This window comes from Microcaecilia unicolor, chromosome 12 (genome assembly GCF_901765095.1).
Source record: "Microcaecilia unicolor chromosome 12, aMicUni1.1, whole genome shotgun sequence".
Lineage (NCBI taxonomy): Eukaryota > Metazoa > Chordata > Amphibia > Gymnophiona > Siphonopidae > Microcaecilia > Microcaecilia unicolor.
This window is the reverse complement of record NC_044042.1, coordinates 105285907-105302052: the sequence shown is the minus strand read 5'-3', so window position 1 is coordinate 105302052 and position 16146 is coordinate 105285907. Positions and strand designations below refer to the sequence as shown.

General features: G+C 42.3%; 1 protein-coding gene across 3 annotated transcripts in view; it reads left to right on the top strand.

Moving 5' to 3' along the window:
• Window positions 1-987: 987 nt before the first annotated feature.
• LOC115482191 (zinc finger protein 385C-like) overlaps window positions 988-16146 on the top strand; it is a 138709-nt gene continuing 123550 nt past the window's right edge. For 2 of the 3 annotated variants that reach the window (XM_030221793.1, XM_030221791.1), the window contains exon 1: window positions 1015-1066. The gene's annotated coding sequence lies outside the window, so the exon portion shown is untranslated. Of the gene's footprint in view, window positions 1067-16146 lie in introns of all 3 variants that reach the window. The other variant, XM_030221792.1, reaches the window with a different exon arrangement.

Here is a 16146-nt window from a genome sequence, read left to right as displayed (position 1 = left end):
AAGAGACAGTCCCTTCTCAAAAGAGCTTACAATCTAAATAATACAGACAGACAAGACAGTTACGGGTGAGGGAAGTAATGGGTGAGAAGGGAGGAAGGGACAAGGGGAGGGCAATTGTGGCTAGGAGCTCAATAGAAATTAAAAGAAAATAAGATGATACCTTTTTTGTTGGACATAACTTAATACATTTCTTGATTAGCTTTTGAAGGTCACCCTTCTTCTTCCTCAGATCGGAAATAAGCAAATGGCTAGGAGCTAAAAGCAGCAGTGAAAAGGTGGGTTTTCAGCATAGATTTGAAAACAGGTAGAGATGGAGCTAGACGTATACTCAAGGAATTTATATGGAAATACTTTTAAAACAAATAGAAGGAAATATTTCTTCACTTAACGAATAGTTAAGCTCTGGAACTCTTTGCCAGAGGATGTGGTAACAGCGGATAGCGTATCTGGGTTTCAAAAAGGTTTGGACAAATTCCTGGAGGAAAAGTCCATCGTCTTCTATTGAGACAGACAGGGGAAGCAGCTGCTTGCCCTGGGATTTGTAGTATGGAGTGTTGCCATGATTTGGGTTTCTGCCAGGTACTTGTGACCTGACTTGGCCACTGTTTGGAAAACAGGGTACTGGGCCAGATGGACCATTGGTCTGACCCAGTATGGCTACTCTTATGTCCTTTGGAAGAGCCTACACACCCTACTCTTTGGTCAGTGTGTACTATGGTCATAGGGACAGAGTTTATTTCCTTTATGCTGGGTGTTTGCTAGAAATCTGGGAGGAGGAAGGGGAGGGGGTGGGGGAATGAATTTAAAGAACTAGGGATCTATCCGCAGCTTTTTGCCACTCACAAGATGGCCACCAGTTGCTGTGCTGGGTGGGAGCTGGTCACAGCTGATGCTGGCATGCTAATTCTTCTTGCCAGTTCTTGGGGTTGGAATAACAGAGCTGACCGATCACAGGTAGGCAAAAGGCTGGAAGCTCTCTTTCCGTTTGCATCGTGAACTGTTGGTGCAAGGAGTGGAAAATGCATTACTAAAAGCTGAGGCGATGGAAAAGGTTGAGGAAGCTCATGTAAGCTGTAACGGGGGTGGGAAAGTTGTTGCACGTGGTGCCTGTGAAGATTTATAGAGAAAGAAAAGTCTGAAAAATGCAAGGTTTGGTGGAAGTGGATTTGTGTCACTTGGCTTTTCTGGAATGTTAATGTCAATGTTGTATGTTTCTGGAATTTGTCCCTGCTGAGCTGCCTGGTAATGATCCCGGGTAGGGAATAATTAGAGTGTTAACTGGAATTGACAGTCTGGTGGGAAGCAGTTTACAAGTTCTGGGCTATGCATGCAAAATATGGCATGTGATGGTCTTGTAAATGTTATCAAGTAGTGACAAACAAGGATATGTTAGAGATATTGTTACCGTTCACGTGAAACATGCAGCGGCCAATGCAGGGAAATATTTTGCAAGATCCCAGCTCGGTCATTTCTAGGATTACTTTTGAAAGTTAGCTCTGGGGGGGGGGGGGGGGGGGGGGGGGGGGGGGGGGGGGGGGAGGGGGGGTCTCTTGTCGGTTTACTGCACCCCCCCCCCCCATCAGTGACGTATTCTACCAGCTCTCAGCAACATATCTATACCGGAAAGAGAAAAGCCAAAGCCGTGGTAAAGGATTGCGATTTAACGCATTCTTTTCCGATCTTTGCTGCATGAAGCGGTAAGTTTCGTTTGTTTCATTTTCTTCTCTGGAAATTGACAACTCCTTTTAAACCTATGTAGATCGATAGATAGATATAGTAATACACAAAAGCAAGGTTTCAGGGCTCCTGTTAACATGTGGCTGTTGCTGTGAGGTTTTATTAGTACAGGGTGTGAAGATAAAAGATATGGGTTGTTTATGTTAAAGAAGTGAATTGGTATGTGAGCATTTTTTTTATTGCCATGCTATTGCTTTGTCTAGTTTCCCCAAGGATGATTTTTGTTTAATTTGTTGCTGACCCTTTAAGCCTGTCCAAGAAGTCTGCTGCCCACATTGTTAGTATATCCACCAGGCAGTGCATGCAAACTTTTCTCATGAATATTATTTTCTTTATTGCATTTGTATCCCACATTATCCCACCTCTTTGCAGGCTCAATGTGGCTTACAATTAAACATGGGTACTGGAAATAGAAGAGAATATACATTTGGTTTTACAGAGGGTTCTGGGTTACATGGTGGCGAAATACATGATAGTGTTAAAGCAAAAGACATTATAAGACAATTCTAGAAGTTATAAAGATTATACAGTTACACATGTTGATCTTTGTGATATATCTTGTCGAAGAGTTGTGTACGGAAATTGGTCAGTTCATAGCCCGTTTTCAGGTTACGTGGCAACGCGTTCCAGAGTTGCGTGCTCGTATAGGAAAAGGTAGATGCGTGCATTAATTTGTATTTCAGACCCTTACACTTGGGAGGATGAAGATTAAGGAATGTGCGAGAAGATTTTTTTGCGTTCCTGGGTGGTAGTTCTATTAGGTCTGACATGTAGGCTGGGGCGTCACCATGGATGATTTTATGGACTAGGGTGCAAAGTTTGAACGTGATGCGTTCTTTTAGTGGGAGCCAGTGTAGTTTTTCTCGTAGGGGTTTCGTGCTTTCGTATTTTGATGTGCCGAATATTAGTCTGGCTGCCGTTTTCTGGGCTGTCTGGAGTTTTTTAAGTATTTGCTCTTTGCAGCTGGCGTAGAGTGAGTTACAATAGTCCAGATGACTGAGTACCAGTGATTGTACCAGATTGTGGAAGACAGTCCTTGGAAAAAATGGTCTGACTCTTTTTAGTTTCCACATTGAATGAAACATCTTTTTAGTTATGTTTTTCGCATGATTCTCAGGTGTCGATCAATGGTGACTCCAAGAATTTTTAGGGTGTCCGAAACTGGTAGATTTAGCTTCGGTGTGTTGATGGTGGTAAATTTATTCTTGTTGTATTGCGAGGTGAGTACCAGACATTGGGTTTTCTCTGCGTTAAGTTTCAGCTGAAATGCATCTGCCCAGGAATTCATGATATGTAGGCTTTGCGTGATTTCATTGGAGATTTCCCTTAGATCTTGTTTGAATGTTCATTGTGGATATCCTGAAAACCTGACTGGCTGGGGGGCCCCCCAGGACAGGTTTGGGAACCACTGCCTTAGGTCCTTGCTCTTCACTCCCAGTCTTTGAGGGCCACCAACAGGCCAGCTTTTCAGGATATTTCTAATAAGAGATTGTATGCACATTTGTCATGCTTATTCATCAGGGATATCCTGAAAACTTGACCTTTTGGCAGCCCTCAAAGACTGGGAATGAAAATCACTGCTTTATATGAACCATGAACCTTCAGCCGTCTGCCTCCCATATACCATTCTTCCACATACACACACTTACATACAAATACACATGCACACACAGCTTTTTCTCTTCTCATTACCTCCCCTCCACCAAGTTTGTTTACTCTTTGCAGAAATACTAGGACTATAGGGGCATGCAATGAAGCTACAAAGTAGTAAATTTAAAATGAATCATAGAAAATGATTCTTCACTCAACATGTAATTAAACTCTTGAATTCGTTGCCAGAGAATGTGGTAAATGCGGTTAGCTTAGCAGGGTTTAAAAAAGGTTTGGACGGCTTCGTAAAGGAAAAGTCCATAGACCATTATTAAAATGGATTTGGGGGAACATCCGCTGCTTATTTCTGGAATAAGCAGCATAAAATGTATTGAACTTTTTTGGGATCTTGCCAGGTATTTGTGATCTGGATTGGCCACTGTTGGAAACAGGATGCTGGTCTTGATGGACTTTGGTCTGTCCCAGTATGGCAATACTTGTGTACTGATAATATGTACTTTATTTTTACCTGTATTGTCTCGGACATTTACATATGTGAGCAACTATTAGTGTGCCCCTGGTTGCAGATTTTAAAACAAGGAACCATGCAGGAACAGAGAGCAGTTACTGTGCATGAAGTGTGTCTTCCTCAGTCCTAAAAGCTCAGTTCATACAGTTCATTCATGGTACCGTTTTATAAGCTCAGGTGACTAGGGGAAGGAGGGAGAGAAAGAACTGGGTGTCTCTGAGCCAAGGCCACCACTCACCTTTATAGGAGCAGCAGCAGCAGGAAAGGGTCTGAATTCTGGTCAAAATGTACATGTTCTCATCCTTGTCCCCCTCTTCCCTCCCCTTCATCTCCTGTCCCTGAAAAGCTCCACCCTCTAGGATGTGCTGTACTTAAAACCACGTCAAGTTTACCTGTCTCATGTGTGAACCATGGAATCCACTGACCTCACAGCTCACACCACGGCCCCAGTGGACAACCCGAGGCACCTGTGACTCTGCTTTGACTCCACGGGCCAGTTCTGCTGATGAGTGCTCACCCTCTTGGATGGAGCTGCTGCCATTTGTCTTCCAGGTTTCCTCATTGGGCAGTACGTTCCCGATTTTGTACGAAAGAGCAGTTAATAAAGTACCAAAGAGGGATACTCATACCCAATACGAAAGACTTGGCAAATATGTGAAAAAAGTAGGTTCTATGAATGCCGCCCCCACAACTACAGTGCTCTAAGCCTCTGCATAGTTTGCTCGCTGTTCCCATCAGCCATGAGCATCCTCTATAGCTCTCTGTGGTTTGAACCGCACCAGGCTGCATCCCGCAGGACCTGACAACCCTACACTTTATCCCCCAGATTATATATAGGGTGCTGAGATTTTGGTGCTGAACGATCCACATGCCAATTAATTTCCAGAAATAAAAGTAGTAAATTTTAAAACAAACAGAAAATATTTCTTCATTCAACATGTAATTAAATGTTGGAATCCGTTGCCAGAGAATTTGGTAAAAGCAGTTTGCTTAGCAGGGTTTAAAAAAAGGTTTTGTACCCTATTCCTCAGGCACCTAAATTCCCTAGTGTGCCGCTCAAAAGGGGGCGTGACAGGGGTGTTCCTCAAGGTTGCATGCGAGGTTAAAGAAAATGCCCGGAGTTGGGTGCTGGTTGGCATTTACACCAGGGTTTAGCTAACGTAAATATGGTATCCAACTTTTGCTCAACTATTTACAGAATAGTGCGTAACAATTTTTTTTCTGCGCCAAAATCGCGGTGCTGTTTATAGACTGCTCCCCCCCCTAAAACTGCGAGAGGGCAGTGTTCTACCGTGCAGCATAGAAGGAACATTAGATGCTAGCACCCAGAAAAGCACTACCTCGGCATCATACCGGTGGGAAGAGACCTATTTTTGTTCTCTGGGTAGCGCTTGGGCATCTGAAGATACCAACTTGCCTCTTTTTTTTCATTTGCCCGGTTCTTTCTCCAAAGAAATTTTATTTCTTCTATTTCCATGAGCTTCAAAATTGAAATACAGGCAGCTTTTATTCTACCTAAAAGCCCCCACTCATCTCCCCAGGGATCACTGTGAATATTTATGCTTCATTCCTAACTATCTTGGCAACAGTGTATAATGAGAATCGGAACAACAACCTTCTGATCTGTTCAGATTTCTGCTGCTGGAAATGGCGAACAGGAGAAGCTTTCAGAAACTGTGTATTTCTTTTCAAGAGTGGAAACAAGTGGGAAATGGGCAAATTCATGGTTTTGTTTATTTTAAGAACAGTAACTTATTTTATACAATGGTCTGACTACAAAGGGCCTGCACCAGCTCCAGTTGATTCAGAATGCAGCACCAAGACTCATAGAAGGTTGCAAGCGACGTGACCACATCTCACCATTTTTGCAAAAACTTCATTGGCTACCAGTACAATAAAGGGCTAAATTTAAAACTCTGTCTGATCTTCAAGGCCCTGAAAGGAAATGGCCCTGAGTATCTAAAGAATAGGATGATCCTCCACACACCGCCAAGGACACTAAGGTCCTCCCAGGGACTTTCACTAACTACACCCTCTCCAAAAGACATTACACAATGTGATACCTGCAAGCGAGCCTGCTCCGGTGTAGCCCCCACACTCTGGAATGCATTGCCTGAAAGGCTGCGCTTAACACAAGACTATCTCTACTTCAGGAAGCAGGTGAAAGCTTGGCTCTTCAACCAGGCCTTTACTGGAAGAAGTAACTAACTCGTTAGTCTCACTCACACACACAAGGATTGACTCGGGCTGCATATACTGCAGCGGGACATGTTTTTCCACTCCTACCCTAGCTGAGAAAATATTTAACCATCTCTCTGACCTCACGTGCAACTTTCTTCAAATCAGTCACCTTACTTTCTAATTCTTCCTACTTTCTTACCCATCTATATGTTACAACTTTGCCTTACCCTTCACTACCAATTATAATGTTCTATTACGTATTGTGTTGACATTGTAAGTAGTATACTATGCCATACTTTATATTCTTAGTTAAATATTTTTACTGCTGTAATTGCCTATTGCTCGTGTTTGATCTATTCTTACTGTACACCGCCTTGAGTGAACTCCTTCAAAAAGGTGGTAAATAAATCCTAATAAATAAATACATAAATTTTAAAAGAAGCTTGTTGGGGAGGGGGTGTTAATAGTGCTGGTCTTCAGACCTCACTACAGATGCTAGGCATAAAACTGAGTATTGCTGTTGCAGGGATAGTAGACCCCCTCCTATTAATACAGAGTACTGACCAGATCATGTGTTCTACAAAGTTTCATGGGAAGGTGGAACAGGATGCCCAAAAAACCTGGAGCGAAACTCTCCACACACTGGACCCTGGCCTTAGCTCTGAGGCGTTTGCAGAAGAAATGGCAAGAAGTTCAGAATATCAGGATAGCCAAATAATTAATCCTGTCACAATTCAGTCAGTGTGGCGAGAACTGTTCAGTCATTTCCTAAATACACAACCCAGTAAATGTTATGTTAATGTTATAGTCCCCTCAACACCTTAATTAGGTTGAGTGTCACCCAAACAAGGGTGACATGATACAGACGTTTAAATATTTGAAATGTATTAATCCGCAAACAAACCTTTTCCGGAGACGGGAAAGTGGTAGAACTAGAGGGCGTGAATTGAGGTTGAAGGGGGCAGACTCAGGAGTAATGTCAGGAAGTATTTTTTTTTCACAGAGAGCGTGGTAGATACGTGGAATTCCTTCCTGCGGGAGGTGATGGAGATGAAAACAGTAATGGAATTCAAACATGCGTGGGATAAGCACAAAGGAATCTTGTTTAGAAGGAATGGATCCACAGAATCTTAGCAGAGATTGGGCGACTACACCGGTAATTGGGAAGCAAAACCAGTGCTGGGCAGACATCTATGGTCTATGACCTGATCGTGACTGAATAGATATAGATGGGCTGGAATGTAAATTTGAAGGGGCTTCAGAACTTTTAGTACAAGAACAGTGCTGGTCAGACTTCTACAGCCTGTGCCCTGAGAATGGCAAGGACAAATCAAACTCAGGTATACATATAAAGTGTCACATACCATGTATAATGAGTTTGTCTTGCTAGGCAGACTGTATTGACCATACAGGTCCTTATCTGCCATCATTTACTATGTGATTATGTTACAATATAATGAAAAAACATTAGTATACAATTACAATTCAGTAAATTGGAAAGTACATGCCTTCTAAATAAGTTTGTCTTCAACATTTTACGAAAAAGTAAATAATTTAGATTGACATTTCAACAAAATTGGTAAAGAATTCCAGATTTGAGATGACTGGTAAGAGAATAAAACTGCAAAGTATTTCTTAAAACGAAATCCTTTGAAGGAGGGAGCAGATGTATTAAATCTGCTGCCAGTATCTTATTTTGAAAAGCGTGTAGGAATCATTTTACAAAGTTGATGACACCAAAACGACAACACTGTTTTTCATCTGGCTCATACAGGGCTCCTTTTCCTAAGCTGTAGGAAGCATTAGTGCATGCTCGCTGCAACTTAAAAGGACTTACTACGGGACGCAATCAGGCATATCGCAGTAAGTTGCAAATGTGTGCTCAGTATCCACATGCTAACAAATAAATTTTATTTTTTGGCTGAAGCGACGTTTCTGGGGGCAGAGGGTAGGGCATTTGTGTGCTAATCAATTAGCACAGCTACTACTACTTACTACTACTTAACACTTCTAAAGCGCTACAAGGGTTGCGCAGCGCTGTACAGTTTAACAAAGAAGGACAGTCCCTGCTCAAAGGAGCTTACAATCTAATGGACAAAATGTGCAGTCAAACAAATTGGGGCAGTCTAGATTTCCTGATAGAGGTATAATGGTTAGGTGCCGAAGGCGACATTGAAGAGATGGGCTTTGAGTAAGGATTTGAAGATGGGCAGGGAGGGGGCTTGGCGTATGGGCTCAGGAAGTTTATTCCAAGCATAGGGAGAGGCGAGGCAGAAAGGGCGGAGCCTGGAATTGGCAGTGGTGGAGAAGGGTACAGAGAGGAGGGATTTGTCCTGTGAGCGGAGGTTTCGGGTAGGAGCGTAAGGGAAGATAAGGGTAGAGAGGTAATTAGGGGCTGCAGATTGAGTGCATTTGTAGGTTAGTAGGAGAAGCTTGAACTGTATGCGATACCTGATCGGAAGCCAGTGAAGTGACTTGAGGAGAGGGGTGATATGAGCATATCGGTCCAGGCAGAAAATAAGACGTGCAGCAGAGTTCTGAACGGATTGAAGGGGGGATAGATGGCTAAGTGGGAGGCCAGCAAGGAGTAGGTTGCAGTTGTCAAAGCGAGAGGTAATGAGAGAGTGGACGAGAGTTCGGGTGGTGTGCTCAGAGAGGAAAGGGCGAATTTTGCTGATGTTATAGAGAAAGAAGCGACAGGTTTTGGCTATCTGCTGGATATGCGCAGAGAAGGAGAGGGAGGAGTCGACGATGACTCAGAGGTTGTGGGCAGATGAGATGGGGAGGATGAGGGTGCCATCAACTGAGATAGAGAGTGGAGGGAGAGGAGAAGTAGGTTTGGGTGGAAAGACAATAAGCTCTGTCTTGGCCATGTTCAGTTTCAGGTGGCGGTTGGACATCCAGGCAGCAATGTCGGATAAGTAGGCCGATACTTTGGCCTGGGTTTCCACAGTGATGTCTGGTGTGGATAGATAAAGCTGGGTGTTGCCAGCATAGAGATGATATTGGAAACCATGAGATAAGATCAGCGAGCCCAGGGAAGAGGTGTAGATTGAAAAAAGAAGGGGTCCAAGGACAGATCCCTGAGGAACCGTGCCCTCGCTGATTATAATTTTTATTTACAAATCTACATATGCCTCCAACATTCCTTTTTTGGGTACTCGACTGTGGAATGCCTTACCCAAATTAGTTAAATCAACCCAGAACTATCTAGTTTAGAAAATTATTAAAGTCCATCCTATTCAAAAAGGTCTACTCTCCAGATGCAACTTAATCTGATCAATTTCTTTGGTTTCAAATAATCCAGTGACACTTAAACCTATTTTCTTTACTATTCTGTTGTTTAATATAATACCAATCTTTAATTTACTATTTGTACTGTTTAAATTTACTATTAATACTGTAGTCCTGATATGCTTTTGTAAGCCACATTGAGCCTACAACCAGTGGGAAAATGTGGGATATAAATGCTTTAAATAAATAAATAAAGTGTCACTGGATTATTTGAAACCAAAGAAATTGATCAGATTAAGTTGCATCTGGAGAGTAGACCTTTTTGAATAGGATGGACTTTAATAATTTTCTAAACTTTAGATAGTTCTGGGTTGATTTAACTAATTTGGGTAAGGCATTCCACAGTCGAGTACCCAAAAAAGGAGGCGTATGTAGATTTGTATTTGAGGCCAAAACAATCTGGATAGTGTAGATTTAAATAAGATCGGGAGGAATTAGATCTGTTTCTGGGTGGTAAATCTAGCATATATTCTGGAACTATGCCATAGATGATCTTGTGAATCAAGGTGCAGACCTTGAAGGCAACTCGTTCTTTGATGGGAAGCCAGTGCAATTTTTCCCGAAGGGGCTTGGCAGATTCAAATTTGGATTTTCCGAAAATCAGTCTCGCTGCCGTGTGCCGGGCAGTATGAAGTTTAAGTAATTGTTCCTTGCATCCGATATAGATTCCATTACAATAGTCCAATTGGCTCAGCACCATCGATTGAATCAGGTTACGGAAAACAACTCGTGGGAAGAAAGGTTTTATTCGTGTGAGTCTCCACATCGAGTACAACATTTTCTTTGTGGTGCAATTTATTTGAGATTCCAGGGTTAAGTGTTTATCGATTGTGACTCCTAGAAGTTTTAAGCTATCCATAATGGGTAGTGAGAGGTTAGGAGTATTTAAAGTGGTGGGATTGTATTTATTATACTGCGATGATATTAAGAGACAATGCGTCTTCTCAGTGTTCAATTTCAAATGAAATGAGTTTGCCCAAATGTCCATTGTACTTAGACCTAGACTAATAAGGTTGGTGATTTCAGCCAAGTCTTTTTTGAAAGGTATATAAATTGTTACATCGTCAGCGTAAATGAATGGATTTAGGCCCAGCTTGGATATGGCGTTAGCCAATGGGATCATCATTATGTTGAATAGAGTAGGGGAAAGTGGCGAACCCTGAGGGACTCCGCAAGCTGCATTCCATGAGGATGATAGGGTTGAATTCTGTTTGACTCTATATGATCTGAAAGAGAGGAAACCCTTGAACCATTTTAGTACATTTCCTCCAATCCCAAAATAGTCCAAAAGATGTAATAGGATTTCATGGTCAACCATATCGAATGCACTGGACAGATCAAATTGGAGGAGAAGTATATTCCTGCCACTTGCGATATGTTGTTTGAACTTGGATATAAGGGTAACCAAGACTGTTTAAGAGGATCGAAATCCAGACTGTGAATCGTGTAAGATGGAAAACTTGTTCAAATATTCCATGAGTTGTTTAGTCACCATGCTTTCCATTAATTTGATCACTAATGGTATTGTAGCAACTGGACGATAATTTGTGATGTCCTTAGTGATAGGAGTAAGAAGGATGTTTCCATGGTCCTTATGGAAAAAAACAAATTTGAGCATAAAATTTAAATGTGATGTAAGATCTTGAATGTATCTGACAGGAGCGCATTTTAGTAAATAATTAGGACAAATATCCAATTTGCAGAAAGAGTTAGAAAATTTGGAGATCACTTGGGAGACTAAATCAATGGAGAGAGGGTTAAAATGTAACCAGATACAATCCACTGGGTGGTCTTCTGAGTTGGATTCAAGGAAGTTGAGGAAGTGATCAATGACTGAGTTCTTTTTGGTAATGGAGTTGCATAAGTTAGTAATTTTATCATTGAAATATTTGGCTAAAGACTCGGCAGATGGAGTATCCATGCTAGCAGTGATAACTGAATTTGTATCAAGGAGATTGTTGATAATATAGTATAGTTTCTTAGAATTTGAATAGTCATACCCAATTTTTGTTTTATAAAATGCTTTCCGTGCTTTTCTGATTGCATATTTGTAATTTCTGCGTGCTAATTTCCATTCTTTGAGCGTATGTTCGTTTTTTTCTTTTTTTCCATTTACGTTCTAATTTCCTGGTTTGTGACTTTAGTACTTTAAGTTCAGCGTTAAACCAAGGGGTAGAGTTTGACCTTTTTAATGTCTTGGTTTTTAGAGGGGACAAGTCATCAATTATCCTATTGCATTTTGTTTCCCATTCTGTAAGGAAGTGAATAGAGTCTGTATTTGTTGACCATTCGTTGTCATATATTCTGGACCAGAATTCTTTAGGGTCGATTCGACCTCTTGTAGTAATAGTTTTTAGTTGTTGGGTTTGATAAGGGCCTTTCATTGGCCAGTTTATAGATAAGTTGAGTTTGAAGTGGTGACCATCGTGCTTCTGTTATTCGAAGATTTCGGTTTAAAACCGTTCTAAAGGCATATAGGTCCAGAGTGTGACCTTTGATGTGGGTGGGTTCACAATTAGGCCACAGAAAGTCCCAGGAGTGAAAAAAATCTTTACATTCTTGTGTCGAGGGGGAATTTAAATCTTTAAGGTGTAAGTTAATGTCACCCAAGATGAGAATATTTGGATTGGATACACATATATTGGAAATAAAGTCCGAGAATGTAGACAAGCAATCATTCCAGTTCCCCGAAGGTCTATAAAATAGAATGCAAGTCAGATTATCAAGAAGGGATTTATCCTGAATTTTTATTGATGCGATTTCAAGTTGGGATGAGATAGATTCATCAATCGTTTCAATTTTTAATTTGAAGCAGTAGATTAATGCGATTCCACCTCCCTTTTTTTCCTCCCTGATCCAATGGGAAATTTTGTAATCCAGGGGACATACCGGTAGATCTAATATAAGTGGATCATTTTGGCAGCGGAGCCAAGTTTCAGTTGTGACGATTAGGTCCAGATTTTCTGACAAGATCAGATCCGAAACTATTATTGCTTTATTTACTACGGATCTGGCATTAATATAACCCATTTGGATATTTTGGAAGGAGGCTTCCAGGTTGGGAAAAGTGACAATTTTAGTGAGAGATCTTTTCTTAGTAGAGGCGGTTTTATTTGAGCGCTCCTTTTGAGTTGACGAATGTTGTCCATGTTTAATCATTCTTCCTTTGGATTGATGGTTATTTATATGATGAGAAGAAAATTGACTAAGGTGACTTAGTTGGTCGTGTATGATGGTATTTATACTTTGTCCATTTAGTAGAGTGGATGAAGATTGATTGATCATCAACAAGGAGTAGGTTATTAAAATATATTTGATTATTTCCATGTTTTGTTTTGTTTTTTTAATTTTATTTATAACAACTTAATTTTACAAGCACTAAAATAACATGCCAGAAATACAGAGAAAATAAAACACAAGAATTATTTCAATCAGGTAATTCTATACTCTTCCTTAGACCACAAAATAGGGAGAGTGAAACAAGACAAGGAGATCAATTAAACAACAGTAAATAGAAAAAACGTGGTATTAACCTGATTGTCCCCAGTTATTATTTATCTGAATCATTATTCCACATTGATCATCTGGTTGGCTTCTTCAAACCCAAGACGGTGTATACTCAATTAATTTCGTTGGAAACATACTTATTGTCCAATATTAGTGGAAATAATACACCTGGCTTCATTTTTTTCTCTTTTAATACAAACACTTGAATCTCTAATCCAATTCCTTCTGATTAAGGTAATCCCAGTTTCACAGGCTTCACTCCTTTTGAATTAATATACTAAGAGGAATCAATTCAGAGGAAAAAACTTTAGGAGTCATACCCGGAACTCTGGGAAAACAACAATCTCGATATTAATCATCTGTAATAATATTCATTTTGTTCAAAATTTACTGGTCTATTATCATTTTCAAAATCTTAACCGTTTCCTACTCCTGTAGACCTTCATTTGCTGTATCAAGTTTTCATTCTCAAAGGATTCGATGTGGCTCACTAATAAGATTATATCTGAAGCAAAATTATTTACTACCACCGTTGGGTCCTGGAGCGCCTTCCAGATGATATTCAATGTAACCTCCACGGGAGCCAAAAACTCCAAGCTGATAACTGTTACAGGTTTAGGAGTGGCACCACCGACACGGGTTCAGCTGTAAACGACTTCCGTTTCAGCATATACTCCTACCTCACTCCTCCACTCCTTTGGATGTGGTGGTTAAATGATTCGGGAGCGATGAAGTTGTTTCCTGGTCCAAGAGCATCGACGCTCCTTGCCCAGCGCTAATCAAAGGACTCACCAACCCACTCATCTGTGGGCAGCTTGTCGCGCAGCGGTCCCACACTTGCTGCACAGGGACAAAACGCTGGCCATCGGCAGCTGACCCTCCATTGCCCCCTTCCTCTCAGTTAAGGTAACTGCAAATGCAGAGAGGAAATTTAAAGTAAACAAAGCCATCTTTCCACTCTCCCTAGTTTGGGACACTCTTTGTCTGGTTTCTCCTCAGAGGCCTGTCTGGATATGGGTAACCCTTCAGCATTGAAACACAGAAGCCCCTCCATCGCTACAAGGTGGTGTCCCTTCGGAGGGTATTTCCATGTTTAATTGGAGAAATAAGTTAAGATTTAGTGAGTAGTGCTGAAGCAATTTTGAATTAATGACAAGACCGTAGTACGACAACTGTATTTGGAGCAGTTACGCAAATTAAAGATTACAGTGTATAGTCTTGCCACTAATTTCCTGACTAGACCACTTGGGCTACAATTTTTAGTGGTATTGTTATTAATTATTGTAGAGGCTCACACTCTTCCATAAGTCTTCTTGTTACAGGGTGGCTATTAGTGCTGCTCTAAGTCCTGCTGTCTAGCTCTCGGAGGTTCTGGCTAAACCCCAGCAACGCTTTTCACTTAGGTGATCTCCTTTGTAGGGCATTTACGCTCTTCTGGTTTTCTTGGTGTTGTCAGGCTTTACCTCGTGGCACGCGCCCGCATTACAGAAGCAGCACAAGGAGGAGGGGAGCAGCTCGGGAACTGTATTTCTTTGGCTGATGGGGCCTCAGCATTCCTGCCAGCAAAGGTATGTTTAGCGCACGCATGGGGGGGGGAGGGGGAGGAGGATGGAGAATTTGTTGATCCCCAGTCTATCCCTGCATGCCCCCAAAACTGCAGGGCTGACTACGTCTCTGATAACTAGTGAAGAGTCCTTAGCTAATAGCCTAGATCAGGAGTGGGCAACCTCAGTCTCGCAACCCAGATGGGTTTTCAGGATTTCCTGGATGAATATGCATGAGAGCTATTTGCATGCACTGCCTCCATTGTATTCAAATAGATCGCATGCATATTCATTAGTATAATTCTGACAACTCGCCTGGGTTGTGGCCCTCAAGGACCAAGATTGCCCATCCCTGGTCTAGACTTTAATAGCTTTGAGGGGCATAATCGAACGTCGCCGGCGAAATAGATCACCTGCAATCTATTTTGGCGGCGGCTCAACAGCTGGCTGGAACCGTCTTATCGAAAAAGATGGCCGGCCATTTTTGTTTTTCAATAATACGGTTTAGCCCGGCCAAATGCCAGAGTTCGCCGTGTTTGAGATCGCCGGTTTTGTTTTTCAGCGATAATGGAAAAAAATGCCGGCCATCTCAAACCCGGCAAAATCCAAGGCATTTGGTCGTGGGAGGAGCCAGCATTTGTAGTGCACTGGTCCCCCTCGCATGCCAGGACACCAACCGGGCACCCTAGGGGGCACTTAGAAAATACACAAATAGCTCCCAGGTACATAGCTCCCTTACCTTGGGTGCTGAGCCCCCCCAAATGCCCCCCAAACCTACTCCCCACAACTCTACACCATTACCATAGCCCTTATGGGTGAAGGGGGGCACCTACATGTGGGTACAGTGGGTTTTGGGGGGGTTTGGAGGGCTCAACACTTAGCACCACAAGTGTAACAGGTAGGGGGGGGGGGATGGACCTGGGTCTGCCTGCCTGAAGTGCACTGCACCTATTAAAAACTGCTCCAAGGACTTGCATACTGCTGTCAGGGAGCTGGGTATGACATTTGAGGCTGGCATACAGGCTGGTAAAAAAAGGTTTTTATTTTTATTTTTTTAGTGTGGGAGAGGGTTGGTGATCACTGGGGTCTACGGGGAGGTCATCCCCTATTCCCTCCAGTGGTCATCTGGTCAGTTGGGGCACCTTTTTGAGGTTTGGTCGTGAAAATAAAAGTAAACCCGGCGAAATACTGCTTAACGCCGCTTTTTTTTCCATTATCCGCGAAAGCCGGCCATCTGGTAGCCACGCCCATGCCCGCCCATGTCCCGCCTTTGCTACACTGCCAACACGCCCCCTTGAACTTTCGCCGGCGCGGCGATGGTGTCAAACAAGCCGCTTTCGATTATACCGATTTCGCCGCTTTTGAGAGATCACCGGCCATCTCCCGATTTATGTCGGAAGATCGCCGGCAATCACTTTCGAAAATAAGCCTATTTCTAACCTAGAGATAATTAGAAGAAAATCTTTATGGTGATAAAGTCGTGCCACGTTGCGGCATAAAAGCAGAAAGCCCCATCCAGTCCAGATTTTGTTGTGAACCAATAGGTTTACTTAATGAGGAAAATGTTTTCTTAGATCGGTGGGTAATAAATATCAAACATATAAATGGCGAGTGACCGTACTCACCCGCAAATGTGCAGTAGAGACTTCCCTCTCTGTCCCGCCCCCGCGTCAATACGTGATGACGGGGGTGGGACAGAGAGGGAAACTGCGCGAAGGGGAGGGAGGGAACCTCCGACGTCGCTACCGCTCCCCCCCCCGAGGT